The sequence below is a fragment of the Rhinolophus hipposideros genome (assembly GCF_964194185.1).
Source record: "Rhinolophus hipposideros genome assembly, chromosome: 26".
Lineage (NCBI taxonomy): Eukaryota > Metazoa > Chordata > Mammalia > Chiroptera > Rhinolophidae > Rhinolophus > Rhinolophus hipposideros.
Window position 1 is genome coordinate 1,604,699 of NC_138072.1, and position 13,590 is coordinate 1,618,288.

Genomic DNA, 13,590 nt, shown 5'->3' on the forward strand with positions numbered 1-13,590 from the left:
TGCTTATCACATGGGAATGTGGTTTGAAGATTGCAGCGAAGGGCGGCCCTGGCCTGTGGTCGGAGTGCATTCCAGTCCGAGGTTGACCATCCCTGCTAAATGTGAAGTACTTCAGACCTGAAAGCAGGCCGCTCCCAGGACAAGCTTTACCGCCCTGGGGCCTTTCGATCTCGGCTCTCAGATGAGAGGATTTGGGAAGGTGTCCTGACAGCATGCCGTGTGCCGGCTGGTTTCCTTAAGCCTCCTCATCTGGCAGCGAAGGGGAACACATTGTTTTCCACGTTCCATAAATGGACACGAGGGACAGCCAGTTTGAGAGAATTACTAAAGAACGGGGTGAGTCAGGGACCTACAGGCCCTGAAGGGCTCGTGGCTTCAGAGAAAATAGTCATTTCACTTTCACTTTTGCTCTTCTTTGGCTGGTGATGAATCTCTAAATTGGAGGAGTTCAGGTTTTCTTTTCCTTCCTTCTTACCACATTCCCCTTTCCACTCGGTAAGCGCCACCATCTCTGTGGATCCAACAGCTGAAAGCCTGTTTTGTGCCAGGCTCTTTTCCAGGCGCCAAGGAGACAGCGCTCTGGATAAATCCTGGAGGTGATTGTGGAGTGAATGGGTCAGAAGCACCAAATGGGAATGAAACAGTGTTTCTTACCCTCTTTCGGGTCTCGGATGATTTGAGAATCTGGTGAAAGTTACGGGAAATCTCTCCCAGAAAAATACACCTCTGTGCTCCACACACAGTTGTGCGATGCTTTCTGAGTGTTTACAGAGGCCTCTGAAGCTTGCCCATAGGAATGACCTCGAGGTGAGTGTTTTTGGCATGAAATGAAATAGTGATACCTTCAAAGAAGCCCAGAACCATAGTCCTCGACTAGAGATGAGAGATGAGCCCGAGGCGCTGGGGGGAGGGGTGGTGTTCTGATAGACAGGCCTGCCCAGTTAGGGGTGTTAGTCTCTGGAAGGTCCTGGTGGGGAAACTCAAACTGGAGGTAGATTCTATGCTGAGGAATCATCAGAAACAGACATAGGACAGTAGGGGTCCTATTATGATACTGAAAGCAAGGTGAGTATCCCTTTTTTTCTCACCCCAGTAAAATACTGTTTTATTTATTTCCTTTTATGTATTTTTTTCAGGTGGGGGTTTGAGGGTGTGTATATGTGAGTAACACACATTTATTGTAATGAACTAAGGAAGTGACAAAAATCAGAAGTTCTCATAAAATACAACCTGATCTCTATTAATAGTTGGTACATTTTGTTCGGGTTTGAGTGTTCTCAGCACTCTCCCAGCTCTGACTCCCACCCTGGTTAAAAAGTACCGTGTTTCCCTGAAAGGAAGACCTAGCCGGACAATCAGCTCAAATGCGTCTTTGGGAGCAAACATTAATATAAGACCCGGTCTCATTTTAGTATAAGACCGGGTCTTACATAATATAATATAATATAATGTAATGTAATGTAATGTAATGTAATGTAATTAATATAATATAATATAATATAATATAATATACCCAGTCTTATTTTACTACAATATAAGACTGGGTTGATGATATGATATGATATGGTGATACCGGGTATTATATCACATATCATATCATATTATTATATTATAGACCCAATCTTATAGTAAAATAAGACCAGGTCTTATATTAATTTTTGTTCCAAAAGATGCATTAGAGCTGATTGTCCAGCTAGGGCTTATTTTTGGGGAAACACGGTAAGTCCTGTGAATGTAACACAATTTATGTAACTCTTGTCTGCGTTCAGGTTTAAGGCTCAGCTATAAAGTTTACAGAAATATTTTCCTGAATTTTAAAATATTTGATTTTCTTAGGATGGGCAAGTACGTGGAGAAGGAACTTCTTCAGAGGACTGAGGAGGCTTACAGCTGCATCAGTGAGCAGCTTTCTGGAGGCTTGTCTGCTTGCTGTCGTCTTCGTTTATTTCTGTTTTGTTTTGTTTTCCTCTCAGTGTCCTTGGTCTGCTCCTTAGCCTGTTTCTTGAGTGCAGAGGCTCCCAGGCCCCCTCCCTCCTGGGCCCCTTCTCCCAAAGCCTCCTGGGCCCCTTCTCCCAAAGCCGTTCTTTTCCTGTCAGTCACTGAGAGCCAGCATGTGGTGAGGGCTCGTCATGTGCCAGGCGTGGTGTTGAACATTGTCACATGGGATTCCAGGACAGCCGTGTCACATAGTGATTAATATCTTCATTTCACGGAGGTGGGGACTCAGCAAGGGAAGTACTTGCCCAGGAACAGAGGCCCTGGTACCATCTGTCTATCACCCAGTGCTGCACCATGGCTCCACCTGCCTCCCCAGCTCCCCAGAGCCCAGCCATGACCCAGCATGCATTTCTGCGGGGTTTCCACGGACACCCACACTGAATGTGTCAGAACTCACCCATATCTGCTCCCCATGACATTAGGGAGGCCCCCGGTCACCCTAAAATGGGGGTCTTTTTTTTTCTTTTTGACAGTGGCATTTTTGGTAACCCCTTGGGTATATGCCAAAGAGAAAACCGTTGGGGAGTGTCAGGTGCTCTGTTCCACATCTCAGACTGACCCTTGTCTCCCAAAGGGTCTTGAAAGTCCTAAGCGGCCAGAACGGGAGGAAGGGTGAGAAGACTGACGTGTGCTTTCTGCTGGTGTGGGGTTTCTCATTACTCTGCAGAAGCAAAGCACTCCACCATCCAGGACGTTTCTCCACTCACACTGTGACGGCCCAGAGCGTCAGAGCCATAACGTCGGCAGAAGTGGCCAGGCCGGCAGCGCCCCGGGTGTCTGTGGACTGCTAGTCGTGTGACTGGGCACAGGAGTGGTCAGGTAGGTCTGGGGAGTGTTGGGTTACAGTGAAGCAGAGTCCATGGCTCCAGGCCTCTGGGACCCTCCAGAGGGGGTGCTGTGCAGACCTGGGCCACAGGCCAAGGTCCACCTCAACGACAGGTGTGCGTGGGACCCGGGGTGACACTGCCTCTTCTCTCTGCATTGCAGTGTCCGAGTCCCAAACACTGGCGTGAGGAGAGAAAAGCCTGCGTCTTCTGTGCATTCATTGCCACTTCCGCGCTCAGAAGGGAGAGAGGCAGCACACGTCCCAGGCAGTGGGAGAAGCTGTGGCAGGACAGGCTGTCGTAATGACTCGCACCACGTTGGACTTTCCCGAGAGCCTTTCAGTCACGCCACACTGACGTCTCACTGAAATCAAAGCAAACGGGGTCACATCGACCTTTCTCAAGTTTTTATGGTTTCGGTATCCTTGGCTCATCCAAACCTTTGTCTGCTGCTCAGGCGCTGAGTCAGTCCTCTGAATGGCAAGCGTGCTCTGCTGCAGAGGACACGTGCAGTCCCCGTCACGTGAGAGGATGTGGGGGCAGAGCCTGGCTCCTCCAAAGTCAGCGAGGCATCTGTGGGATGTGCTTGTAGTTTTCAGGAAGCAAGGTGTCACTTAGGACAGTTTCCTGTCATAAAAAATTCTCTAATTTGGTTTTAAAATAGCAGCTTCTGATGTTGTTGACTCAGAAATCTATAGGAAGTCTAAAATGGCACATTTTTTTCTTTTCTTTCTTATTTTGATGAAAGAATTGTCCACAGACGAGCAGTGAGCTGTTTCTGTCCCTGGCAGGGCATAATGATGTGTGTTCCTTCATTCACCACGCACACACGTGACAGCCACCTGACATTAAAAGCAGGTAAGCTGGTGATTTCAGTGACGGTCCCATGTCCAGAAACGCGTCCTCCTTCCTCAGGCATGTCCACAGCCCCCGCTCCGGAGCCGTGCACCCGGCCGGCCTGCAGTTACACTCCGTGGCCACCAAAGAGTTTTTTACCCGAAGCTTCTTTGACTTGTACCTCCTTACAAGCTCACCCTTAAGAACAGAGCTGAACATTTCTGGACAGATCGACAAATGACTTACTTTTATAAGTAAAACATAGTTTGTCCTTAGTTTCTTTACATAAAGGATCAGGAAAACAAATACTTTGCAACAGTCTTTTCCATGTCATTAAAGAAGTTAGACATTCAAGATGCAACACCTAATCCCAGAGTTCTTCAGAGAACACGTGCCAGGGAGGAGGAGCGGTGTCTGTGGAAGGGGAGCCCCAGGAGGGGGGGCGGTGGGAGGAGCCCATGGTGCTGAGGCTGAGCAGACTGAAGCTGATGCTTTCCAAGAGCTGTGCTCACAACACCCTGTCCTCAGGATCTCACAACCCATTTGCCTTCTTTTACTTTTTCTTTTTTAATTTGTTATCGTACATAAGACAAAATTCCTGAATTTAACCATTTTCCAGCGTACAGTTCTGTGGCAGGGAGTGCAGTTACCGTGTTGTGCCTCCAGTTCCAGGCCGTCTTCACCCCGAGAGGAAGCCCCGCACGCACGACGGAGTCTCTCCCCCTTCTCTGCTTCCTGCAGCCCCTGCTTGCGGTCTGTGGATTTGCCTGCTGCGAGCCTTTCATAGAGGTGGAGCCATCGTCTGGGGCCTTTGTGTCTGGCTTCTTCCACTCCGCAGAATGTCGTCAGGGTCCCTCCACGCTGTGATGCGTGCCTGGCTCACTCCTCTTTATGGCTGGGTGATATTCCATCGCATGATGGACCACAGTCCATTTACCCACACATCCATCGGTGGACGTCTGGGGTGTTTCCACCTTCTGGCTGTTTGTGAAAAACGCGCTGCAAACATTTGGATGCAAGTTACTAACTGAACGCCTGCTTCCCGTTCTCTGGGGTCTGTACCTTGGAGTGGAATTGAGGGTCAGATGGTAATTCTATGTTTCTCTTACTGAGAAACTGCCAAACTGGTTTTCTCTTGCTGTCTGAATGCTTTTCCAAAAAAAATCACCATAATATTGATATTCCAAAATCAATTACGGGATGGTTAAAAAATGGTTACATTTCTAGACTGAATATTAAAAACCTTAAGAGGTGTCTCTGAGGCCAAAATTCATTCAGAACACTTTGCTAAATTAGTGAGGAAGCACAAGGCACTTACTACATTTATTTTCTTCTGCTGTAGTTGGCTCCTTCCTAAAACATTCGCCGATTATAAAATTCAGCATCTCTTAAGAGGATGGTTATAAATAGATTATACTGTCACTGCCCACGTTGGTTTTATACTTTTTCTGGGTCAAATGCAAGCTCTCTAATCTCTTTTGTGATTTGGTTAAATGCAGATTAATCCAAGGCAAATCTGAGTTAGTTACTCATCTTTTTAATGTTGACTTTTGCTTCAATTTCACGGTTGCCCAGGGCAGGGTAAGAGAGAACTAAAATGATTACAGATGATATTACAGATGAGGCTGATAATTTCCCAACGTCAAATCGGCAGGTGATGTTAAAGGGAACATGATGGAGGTCCCAGGCAACAGTGAGCTGCACTGTGGACCCACCCGTTCCTACGTGGGCAGCTCCCAGCCCTCAATCCCGTTCTGATGGCCCAGCCTCCTCCGTGCTCCCAGGATTTGGGCAAGGATTTCAGGGGCTCTTCTCCACGAGAGGTCTGCTCTCACCCAGGGCTAAGATTCCAAATGTTTAACCATCAATATGGCACAGGCCAGTCTGCACAGAGGACATGGGCCATCATGTGATGTAGCAGGTTTCTGTTTAATAAATGCCGATGTTTTTTCAATGCCTAGAAATGACGTTAGAAGTCAAATCTGTGGAATGGGGGAGGAGGGTCTTCTCTAGCAGCCGTGGGGTAAATTACCAGGTGGCAAGACGGTGTGGGGTTGCCCTCCATCTCCTGGTGTTGACGTACCACTTCTGCGTCAGCCCCTGCCCTGTTCTCAGACACAAGACAGAGGCTTTGCGTCTGAGGTTAGCGGCCCTGTGCTACCTGGCCAGCCCTGAACAAGCCTCTGGTCTCACGTCCCTGACCACTGGGCTCTGGGCTTCTGGGCTGCCCAGTTCTGCCTCGTGCCCACTGTGCCTGGGCCTTGCCCAGGGGTCCTGAGCCCCTGCGGTCACACAGATGGGCCTTCACCTTGCTCTGCTCCAGGCACCTCAGCCCGGCTGAGATCTGGAGCCCTGCCTTTATGGATGTGTTAGCAACATGAATCGTTTCTGTCTTTTTCCAGATGATAAAAGTAATGTATGCTCATTGCAGAAAAGTTGGTAAATACAAAAGACACTGAAAAATCGCCATCATTCGTATCTCCCAGCGGTTACCACCGTTAACATACAGAATTTTTCCAGTGCGTGTATTTATTTTTTGTAAAGAAATGGGATAATATTCTTTATGTAGCTTTGTCCTTTACAAGCATTTTTTCTTTCAGTACTACTGAGAGGTAAGTGACATACCGCACTGTGTAAGTTTCAAGTGCACAGAGTATTGACCTGACCTGTGCTGTGAAATGGTAACCACCATAAGCTTCGTTAACATCCAGCATCTCACACAGATGAGAAAATGGTTTGTTTTTCCTTGTGATGAGAACTAGGATTTACTCGCTTAGCTACTTTGGAATATTACCATACAGCAGTGTGAGCCGCAGATGCCATGTTGTCCGTGTAACGTTTTCCTTAACATGAAATTGTGAATATTTTTATGGCTGTGTAATAAAGCCTTGAATGAAACTCTCTTCTCTGCTTGGCCCCGTCTGTCCCCTCCCCTGGGGACAGCACCGTCCTGGAAGTGTGGTTTGGGCTTTGGGGGCCTCCCATACCTGTGTGTTTCCTGTCTTCCTGTGGATGGGTGGGGCCCAGACTCGGCTGGGAGCCCGCCCCTCCCTCTGGCCCAGGCTCAGGTGCCACTGGACCTTCATGGGGTAGCACCCTGTCTCTGGGATCTCATCCTTCTCTGTTTACTCTCACAGCTTATCTGAGTCCCTCCCAGTGACCTGCACAAGGTGACAGACTGTGCCCTCTGACCTCTGGGTCCAAACAACACAGGAGCTTCCACTGGAAGCACAGTGTTTTATTTTGAACTAACCCAGTTTAATTCCCTCCTTTAAAAACTGCACTTTTGTCCTGATTATAAAGAGAAATAATTCTTCGTTATGGAATAATTGGAAAACACAGACAAGTATAAGGAGGAAATTTTAAAAAATTGACAACCCCACTACAGAGGGAGAATCACTATTATACGTTTGGTACAGTTTCTTCTTGGTGTGTGTGTATGTGTGTGTACATTTGTGTTTGCGTATGTGTACACAGAAGCTGCCCTAACTGGGAGAAGACTATATATATATATATATGTGTATATATATATATATATATATATATATATATATATACACATATATATGCCTCTTTTTCTAATTTTCATCTTCTCATCCTTGAGAAGTTACCTTTGGGCTGACATATGTAATAATTCATATCTAGGTAATATCCAGAGTCACCAGAGAGAAAGGGGGCTGGCTGGATGCTTCAAACGTCTCCTATATTAATAGGCTTTGTCACTTTAATAAAGTGAAAAAATACTCCATAGGTATTTATGGAGATCACATTCGATTGGGCACGATGAAGGTGGTGGTTACATGAGTGCTTTCACTTCTAAAAGTTCATCAAACTTAACAATTCGTCAAGTGTATGATTTGTGACTTCTCTATAAGTAAAAATTGAAAACACTATTCTTTGAAGTAGCGTGATTTACGTGAACAAGTCAGCCTGTACTCTAATACTGAATACGGTTAATAATTTTAAATTGATTACGGTGGTTTGCTTTAGTTTTGATTAATCTTGCCAGAACGTAAAATGCTGATGGCAGTGAGTTTTAAACACAATTAATCGGCGGCAGCTAGAATTTTGCTGGTACGAATGGTTCAAAACCAAAGATTACATTCCCCCCGATCACTGAGCCATGGTTGACAACTGAAAACTATACAGTCAGGTGTTCTTTTTCCCCCCTTAACCTGCGTTTTCATGTTAAGGGTGGTAAAATAGGATGGTGAAGAGAATTTATCTTCTAATGACTTACAACACTGATCCTTGGCTATTGAACCTCTGCGGAGGGCCGGACAGAAGGAAATACCCAACCTGGGGTCAGTCTCTGTACTTTTGGGCGTTGTCCTTGTCATCCGGCATCTCCCCCATTTCTGTGACCGACAGCGCTGTGTTTGCTTTGGTGGGGGCATCAGTGTCTCTTGCTGCATAAAAATAACACCCCGAACAGTATTTTCACATTCCCAGCCAGGACCAGGACTATTTTCTCATTCCCAACCGCAGATCCCCAACCGTGGATGGAAGCTACTGTTTGCAGTCCTCGGTTGGCTGCGTCCCCGGATGTGAAGGCCCAGCTGTAGTTAAGTTCTCCCCGCAGTTGAAAGTTATTCGCGGATTTTCGGCTGCTGCAGGGAGGGTCGGTCTCTCTCAGGCCGGCGTTGCTCAGGGGCCCCGGTAAGTAGCACGTTTCTCTGTGTTCTGTCAGCCGCTCTAGCAAATTCATGAGCCTGAGGAGGGGTCGTTAGCAACTCCAGTCGTGGGCTGGTCAGTCAGAAGCACAGGTGACAACCTGGGCTTGTCCTGGGTGTCTGGGGGCGGGGGGCAGTCTCGTGGAGTGCGCTCGTCACCTGTGGGCCCTGACGCATCTCCAGGTGGACAGTGTCCCACCTGACGTGGACGGCAGGCTCCCGGCGGGTGTGGGGAAAACCCACCCATTGTACCGGGGGCCGGAACCCCGGGTGTTGCCCAGTTCCTTCCCTCAGCGTGGCGGCTGCTTTATGGAGCCATCCAGGGAAAGACAAGGCCGCCGCCGGCCAGGGGCAACGAGCCCATCAATCCTAGTTACGGGCAGTCGTCACCTTGGCCGTGGCTGCTGGTTAGGAGCAAGTCACAGGATGTGCTTTTCCCCAAAGTGGGGCTTGAGCACAGGCGTGACAGCAGGAAGTGGCTCCCGGCCTTCACCTTCAGAGCCTGGGTGCCACCACCGCGTGGCGGCGTCTCTTGCCAGTTTCAGGGGAAGCTGGCACCAGGCCCTGACCTTGGTGAAGCCAGTGGATGACATTCCATCTCCTGGCCACAGTGTAGGTCAAGGCTGGACGTTCCTCACCCAGGTCGAGCCAGTTGGGGCCCAGGTGACTCAGGGCCAGGTACATGGAATGCTGAAGCAGTGGGAAAGTCACCCTTCGGTGGTGGAGGGGCTGGTGGTGGTGCTGGCGGTGCTGGCGGTGCTGGCGGTGCTGGCGGTGCTGGCGGTGCTGGCGGCAGTGGCGGCGGAAAATCCGTGACTCAGACTCGGGGAGCTGGAGATGACTGTGCATTCTGGCTGACAAGGACGGCTCCCATTGAGACCTGTTGTCCCAGTATAATTATTACTAGCACCCCCTTTCGCTCTCTAAAGCATCGGTTTGGACAGTGAATTACGGGATGACCTGGCCTTGAAGCGTCTTTCAGGTTCACTTGGGAAGCCTTGGGGAAGACCATCTCCAGGAGGCAGCCTGCCATCCCCTGTCCCCTGCACCGGGAGCTCAGGGTCAAGCCCTGCCACCGCTGGCCGGGACAGGCTGTGCCCAGCGTACTTACTGGGACCCCCATGTACAGAACAAGCAGGGATTCTGACGGAATCTGCGCACACATTTGTAATAAAAGGATCACAGGCACTGACGTGCCATTAGCGGCTTGTCACGGGCGCTGTACCTTGTGCCCTAGGAGCACACACAGTGGGGACTCAGTCAGACGAAGGAACTGCTGGGACCAGGGCTCTAGCTCTGCTAGGCAGGAGCAATTCAAGGGAGAAGGAGTCGGAAGGCGTAGACAAGAGGCAAGGAGGGATTGGCAAGTGACAGCGAGTGTATGTGGCGGCCCTGAGAGAGGCCCAGCCGTCTAGGGTGCCGCGGACCCCTCTCTCCTCCCCCTCCCTCAGAACCCAGACAGGAAATGGCAGGGAAGAGAGGGGCTGGTCCAGTGTCCTGGGCGCCAGCTCTGCAGACAAACTGCCTTCCCTCCCTAGTGGCTGGCACTTGGGCGGGTTCCTGTGCCTCTGTTTCGTCATGCGTCAAGTAGTCGGATGACGTGGTAGGATGCTGGTAAGTTATGGGGAGTCAGGGAGCCGATAAGGCAGTGATGGGTCGAGCACACCAGCTCTCAGTCAGGGGAGACCCCCCGCCCCCCAGTAACATCTGTTGGCTTCCCACTATGTACCACGTACTTTAAACGTATTACCTCCTTTCATACAATGGGCTAGCTATTTCCTTTATCTTCTCATCAAGGAAACTGAGGCTCCTGTGATATAACTTGCCTCGCCGGCTGGAGAGGGGTGCAGGAGGAGTGCGCTCACACAGGCTTGGTTGTGTCTGCGGCTTGTCCCAAGTGTCAGGCTGCCCAGCCTGGACCATCGCTGAGCCCCAGAGCCTGGGCCACTGCCTGGCACACAGGCGCCCCACAAAGACGAGTTGGCTGATGCCTGAGTGCCTGACCTCTCCTCACTGTGATGGCTCCTTTGTTCTGTTTGTTGGGCATCGAGTGTTTGGCTCGCATTGTACTCCACTCCACTCAGTATGCTGCCTCTGCTCTCTGAGCCTTTGTGGGTGTGTTGCCAGGGCCCCCACCAGACGGGGAATTTTCCGAAGGCAGGGATCGCCTTGTTTTCACTCACGTAGTAACTGAGCTCCAGCGTGTTAGGGCCCCGGCAGCACTTTCCAGAGAGTTTGTTTTGAGCATCCCAGCCTGGAGTGTCCTGGCTTTTTTTCTTGTAAAGATTTTGATATCAGATGCCCACTTGGTCGGCTGAGCCTTCTAAACTGGGGTCAAATGTATGAAACTGTTTCCACATGGGCAGCTCAGCCAACAATGCCTATCACACATGCGTAGATCACTCACTGGTGCTGCTTTTGTTTTGGCGGCTGCTTGGTTCAGAGGAGAGCACCGGACTCAGGGTTTAGGCTACGTCACTTCTGGGGCCTCTGCGTCCTCCCTTGTAAGGTCAGAAGAGACAGCATGTCTTCAGGGCATCAGTCCTGTACAGTCCCATTAAAGTGACAAGGATCATCTGGAGAGTTTATTGGTGAAAAAGGGGTTGGAACGGAGTCTGAGTAGCAGTATTAATATCAGACTTCCAAAAGAATGTGTTCAATCAGAGTCTACTTTTGTTGTCTCTGGGTGATGAGATTCTGGGTGAATTTTATCTTCTCGGTTTTGCCCACCTGCATTTTCTAATCTTGCTATTTATGAATTTTTTGGGGCTTGGTTGAGTTGTTAAAAAAAGTCATTAAAGATATCATTAAAAAGATCGTAACTTACGCTTTGCTATCTAGTTGACGTTTGAGGTTCATTACTACAAATATCTGATCTTGTACAATTGACATGTCTAAGTGACAGCGTAATGAAGGTAAGACAACAGGGTTATTTCCACTGGTATATTTTTTTAGGGGCTGTGGTTTTCCTGTCACAGTCTGATGGGTGATTTGGTTACCCCTGTGAGCCTGGCTTCTAGTGTGTGGCTCGTGGTAGGACATCAGGCCTATGAAAACCAAGGTCCTCTGGGCTCGCCCCCTTTCTAGGTGCCTAAGTGTGTTGTTGTGACATTTATGTGAGGTCCTCCGTGGAAGGCAGTTAACACAGTGTCACTGTATGCTAAGCACTGGGGGACATTAGCTATCGGTGTCTTCAGATGGTAGGTCGCTTGCCTCAGGCGTGAGCTCTGCAGAGGTCCTGGGATCATGCTGTGTGTCTTTGTCCTTAGATCCTGGCTCTGTTGCGCACAGGGGGTGACCTGACTGCCTGATTTCATGGGCGGCTTAGACCTTTGGATTCCCACGGACCATGACCCAAGGAGCCTAAGGCTTGCTCCTGTGGCCAGGTACCCACCCGCACCACCAGGGTGCTCGCATTTTCCTGTCATCCTCCCAAGGACAAGTGCTGGGAACGGGGACCCCCGAATGCCCACCCTCAGAACACTGTCCAGGAGTCGCGTGATGCAGACGGACGACATTCGGAATCTCCTCAAGGGTCACTTACACAAAACACACGGAAAGGCAGGGCTCCAAGTAACAATACCAAAGTACCTTAATCCTTCTATCGACAACTGTTCTATTGGGTTACACAGTTTTAATCCCAGAGGAGTTGTCTCCCGACATTAAACTGTCCAAACAGTATTTATGTCTGCGGCTGCCTTGCAAGAGCACTTAACCCTGCACAGCCGTTTAAAAGTAGTTAATGACAGAACGAGCATGACTCTCGCCGCGTATGAAGGATCGCACAGGTTCGACCTGGGCTGTCACGGTTTATGGAAGAAGGCAGTTTGTCCGTAGCCTGTTTCAAGCACAGCAGGTAATTTGAAATGAAATGAGACAGTTTCTACAGGCAGATTGATTTGGGAATCTTGTCTCTTCTTCCCTTTGACCCTTGACAAGTTGACACTCCAAAGATTGTGACTTTAAAAAATGATTGGGTGCAAATACACTTAGGTCGATGATTTATCGTGTGCCGAAGCAAGGACAGTGCCTGTGGGGTAGGGCTGTGAGGGAAGGGAATTGTAAACTTTAACAGCCAGGGGTGATGGTTCTGTATCTTATTAATTATCCTACCAGGTGGCCTGCTAATAACCCTTGATCAAGTAGTTTCTGTTCCTGGTAAGGGACAAGGTGGCCAAGTTCAAGATGGAGAGATGTGTTTATGAGGTGCTTGCTAAAAGTCATTGATTTAGTCGGTTATTTTGGTGAAAAAAACCACAGCCTGCCTGTGACGAAGTTCGCTCTTGTAAATTTCATTTTTTCCTGTTGTTTTTTTCGTTTTGTTTTTGGAGTTTTAGTGAATATGGTTGACCACATACAGGAGGAAACGCTGCAATTGAAAGGATGATAGGTTTGAGTTACCAGAGACACCAGAAGAAAAAAAAAGAAAACCCCAAGTCTGCATTAACAAATGCTTTTGTCTAATGCTTTGTAATCACAGAGAGTTTCACACCAAGTATAACGTAATGTTTCAACAGATATTTCCCATATTATTTTGACTATTCGTCTGATGCAGTGTTCTTCTTTGAAGTGGCGTTTTGTCATCAATAAATGTTATTAGACGCCAAATTTAAAAATCAACTGTTTTCCAAAACAGTAATAAGAACGGCAGGATGGTTCTTTTTACAAAGCTGTTATCTCCGTTCACAATCACCTACTCTGTATGCCTTGATTATTTTAAATGAGCTCTGCGATTGAATTGATTTATATGTGTTTGGAATTACGTGAAGCATCCACCCTCCGTACAATGGCTGTGGAACACCAGCCCTTCTCGGCAGCTTTCGTGTTTGTCTCTATTCTAAGCACTTTGTTTGAAATATAATTTTGAAGATGCTGGTGAAAAGTATAACAAATTCCCTATTGGTCTCCGTTTAAATTATTTACTACCCTTTTGAGCCATACCTTCATTGAACTGTGTTAAAAGTATTTTGCTGGGATGTTTCTTTATGTTGTCCACTGGGTTTAATAGACGTGCCGTTTAATAAGCTCTCCACCTGTCAAGCACCTGTGCTTGACCTCTGTGCCCTGCCACTGCTCGGCGTAATGTAAGATTGCTTTGTGAAATAAAGCTGTCGGTAACATCAAGAAAATAAAAAATGATCGTATTCCAATACTCTCTGCTGAGAACTATGACAGCGCTGAAATATGGAATAAAATTGAAAGTAGATTAGTTTTGGGTCTTAAGTCATGTTTTGACAAGAAATAGGAGAGGAGAACAT

At 48.3% G+C, this 13,590-nt stretch overlaps 1 long non-coding RNA gene across 1 annotated transcript; it reads left to right on the forward strand.

Moving 5' to 3' along the window:
* Positions 1–440: 440 nt before the first annotated feature.
* On the forward strand, positions 441–6,550 carry LOC308493241. The gene is made up of 6 exons (XR_013992659.1): positions 441–807; positions 1,837–1,898; positions 2,666–2,817; positions 2,986–3,429; positions 3,571–3,680; positions 4,326–6,550. It is a non-coding gene; the product is annotated as an uncharacterized lncRNA (long non-coding RNA).
* The last annotated feature ends 7,040 nt before the right edge of the window (positions 6,551–13,590 follow it).